This window comes from Myotis brandtii, unplaced genomic scaffold, assembly GCF_000412655.1.
Source record: "Myotis brandtii unplaced genomic scaffold, ASM41265v1 scaffold628, whole genome shotgun sequence".
NCBI lineage: Eukaryota > Metazoa > Chordata > Mammalia > Chiroptera > Vespertilionidae > Myotis > Myotis brandtii.
The window spans coordinates 452844-456583 of record NW_005370403.1 but is presented as its reverse complement, the minus strand read 5'-3'; the positions used below and the strand labels follow the sequence as shown (position 1 = coordinate 456583).

General features: G+C 60.1%; 1 protein-coding gene across 1 annotated transcript in view; it reads right to left on the bottom strand.

The window, feature by feature from the left end:
- The window catches only part of FGFR2 (fibroblast growth factor receptor 2), an 89473-nt gene that overhangs the window by 43943 nt on the left and 41790 nt on the right, over positions 1–3740 (bottom strand). The window lies entirely within an intron of this gene.

Here is a 3740-nt window from a genome sequence, read left to right as displayed (position 1 = left end):
TCGAGGAGGAGGAGGGGAGTTTGTAAATTTGCCGAAAGAGGGACGTATTCTCTGCCCAGAGCCACGGCGTCCCCACCGCCAACCCTCACGCCACCGACAGCTCAGCCACCAACCGTGAGGAGCACAAGATAAATAATGAGCTTTGTGGCCGCACAAGCCGTTTACAACCTGACCTGAGCAAAGGCAGCCCTCGGGGGGCCTCACCCTCGGGGGGCCACACCTTCAGGGGCCTCACCTTCAGGGGCCACACTCTGGGGGGAGAGGCACACCCTCGGGGGGGGCCTCACCCTCGGGGGCCACACCCTCAGGGGCCACACCTTCAGGGGCCACACCCTCAGGGGCCAGACACACGGCCGCCGTGCAGCCACGCTGGGCGCCTGCTGCTCCCGCCCCGCGAAAGGCGCAGACCCACGGTGGCAGCACCTCCTCAACCCGTCACCACAGGCTCGAACCCTGGACTCACATTCTCTCTCCCCCGGACCCTGTAAGCCGTGACTCAACAGAAAGGGCTGTCGAGCCGTTTCCGAGGCTCCCTGTGCCCGGGCGCCCCGCCCCCTCCGGTGGGTGCGGAGGTCATGAGGCCTCCCTTGAAGACGTCAGCTCAGGGATTTTTTTTTTTTAATTGATTTCAGAAGCACAAGATAAATAATGAGCTTTGTGGCCGCACAAGCCGTTTACAACCTGACCTGAGCAAAGGCAGCCCTCGGGGGGCCTCACCCTCGGGGGGCCACACCTTCAGGGGCCTCACCTTCAGGGGCCACACTCTGGGGGGAGAGGCACACCCTCGGGGGGGGCCTCACCCTCGGGGGCCACACCCTCAGGGGCCACACCTTCAGGGGCCACACCCTCAGGGGCCACACCCTCGGGGCCGCTCCGTGTGGCTGTGTGAGTGACCACAAAGCCTGCTCACGCGAATTCCTAGACCTGGACGGAGGGGCCCACAGGCAGCACGGTCCCAGCCAAGCCGGCCCCTGGGAACGTCCTCTCCCCCCACATACAGGAACCAGCAGGTAGGGCTGCCCCCCCCCTGGGCAGGACTGTGATGCTCCTGAAAATGCCACCCAGTGGACTCACAGGAGGCGCTGGGCTGAGCGGCCGGAGGCTGCGCCCACACGGGCATCACCAGGGGCCTGGCGGCAGGACCTTCATGGTGGCACCTGAGGAGTGCCTCCTGCACGCCCCACACTGGGGATGGAGCCCGCTGACTGGGAATCGAACCGCGACCTCCTTGTTCACGGGTTGACGCGCAACCACTGAGCCGCACTGGCCGGGCCGCAAGGAGGTTTTAATAAGCCCGATGCCGAAGGGAGGAATTATTTTCTCATTTGACAACGGCTCTTCCGGGACAAGCTGGCTTTGTGGGAAGCCCACAGAACCTGGAGGTGAGAGACATGATTAACTGCAGGAGAAGGCCCGTGTCCTCTGCTAACTCTTCCGGCCTCACACGTCAGCGGCCTGGGCGCAGGGAGGTGCCGACCCGCCCCTCGACCAGGGCGGCCTCCTCTCTCCGAGGCTGGGGACACACTCATGACTTTCATCCGAGAAGGGAACTCATGACCTACGAACGCGGAGATGCCCTGCCCAGGCAGGCGCTCGGGACAGGTGTTTACCCAACAGCCTGGCTCTCAACGAGTCTGCGAGCCGAGGACGCGTCACGCTGCTCGCGGGAAATGCAGGCGTCCACGCCGCACACCTCCCTGGCGGAGCCTGCGGGACGGTGAGAGCCAAGAGGAGGGGCTGTGAGATGAACCCGAGGGCACAACGAATGGTTCTACTGCTGGTTCTACTGCGCCGGGTTGGCCCAGACGACAGGCACGGCCCCTCGGCTCTGACCTCTCGACCTCTCGCTCTCCGATGGAATCTGTGGCTGGAGAGCGAGGCCCTCGCGCACGAAATACTAACAAGGAGCTTAAGGAACAGGAGCCCTCAGAGGCGCATCCACCTGCTCAGCACTGACAGTCACTCCATCAGTAACAGTGCAGAGCCTGACGCCACAGCAGCCTCTCGAGGGGCTGGTGACCCAGAGGCTCCTCACCACCCCAGAGGAGCTCCCTCCGGGCCCCTCCGCGCAGGCTTCTCCACACCTGCACCCCAGCAAAGGGCGCCATCCTCCCCGGCCTCTGTCATCCACACGAGTTTCCATCACCAGCTGTTTCCAAACTGAAAACCACTCCTCCCGAGGTCTGCCGGCGGCAAGAGCAGAGCACCGGGCAGGCACGACCTGAGTTGACTTTAGCCTGTGGAGTATCAGATGGAGGGAGGGAGGGATGAGGGATGAGGGATGAGGGATGGATGAAAGGATGGATGGATGGAGGGGTGGACGGATGGAAGGAGGATGAATGGATGGATGGATGGATGGAGTGAGGGAGGGATAGATGGATGGAGGGGTGGATGGATAAAGGATGGATGAATGGATAGATGAAGGGAGGGAGGGAGGGAGAGATGGGTGGAGAGATGGATGAAGGGATGGATGAAGTGATGGATGGACGGATGGAAGGAGAATGAATGGGTGGGTGGATGGATGGATGGAGGGAGGGAGGGATAGATGGATGGAGGGGTGGATGGATAAAGGATGGATGAATGGATAGATGAAGGGAGGGAGGGAGGGAGAGATGGGTGGAGAGATGGATGAAGGGATGGATGAAGTGATGGATGGACGGATGGAAGGAGAATGAATGGGTGGGTGGATGGATGGATGGAGGGAGGGAGGGATAGATGGATGGAGGGGTGGATGGATAAAGGATGGATGAATGGATAGATGAAGGGAGGGAGGGAGGGAGAGATGGGTGGAGAGATGGATGAAGGGATGGATGAAGTGATGGATGGACGGATGGAAGGAGAATGAATGGGTGGGTGGATGGATGGATGGAGGGAGGGAGGGATAGATGGATGGAGGGGTGGATGGATAAAGGATGGATGAATGGATAGATGAAGGGAGGGAGGGAGGGAGAGATGGGTGGAGAGATGGATGAAGGGATGGATGAAGTGATGGATGGACGGATGGAAGGAGAATGAATGGGTGGGTGGATGGATGGATGGAGGGAGGGAGGGATAGATGGATGGAGGGGTGGATGGATAAAGGATGGATGAATGGATAGATGAAGGGAGGGAGGGAGGGAGAGATGGGTGGAGAGATGGATGAAGGGATGGATGAAGTGATGGATGGACGGATGGAAGGAGAATGAATGGGTGGGTGGATGGATGGATGGAGGGAGGGAGGGATAGATGGATGGAGGGGTGGATGGATAAAGGATGGATGAATGGATAGATGAAGGGAGGGAGGGAGGGAGAGATGGGTGGAGAGATGGATGAAGGGATGGATGAAGTGATGGATGGACGGATGGAAGGAGAATGAATGGGTGGGTGGATGGATGGATGGAGGGAGGGAGGGATAGATGGGGGGGGGGCGGGTGCTTTAGTTGAGGAATCTCATTCAAACAATGAACTTGCTGACAGTGAGACACTCAATACGAAAAACATTAAAACAAATCGGATCAGTTACCCCCACGTAAATGCCAGAGGCCACTGGGAGGTCGACCAGCTGCCCGTGGGAGCTCCCAGGATCTGCCTTCAAAAGAACCCTGTGCCCAATTGGCGGGGCTCAGGGGCTGAGCGTCGACCTAGGAACCAGGAGGTCAGGGATCGATTCCCGTTCAGGGCACACCCCCGGGTTTCGGGCTCGATCCCCAGTGGGGGGCGTGCAGGAGGCAGCCGGTCCATGATTCTCTCTCATCATTGAC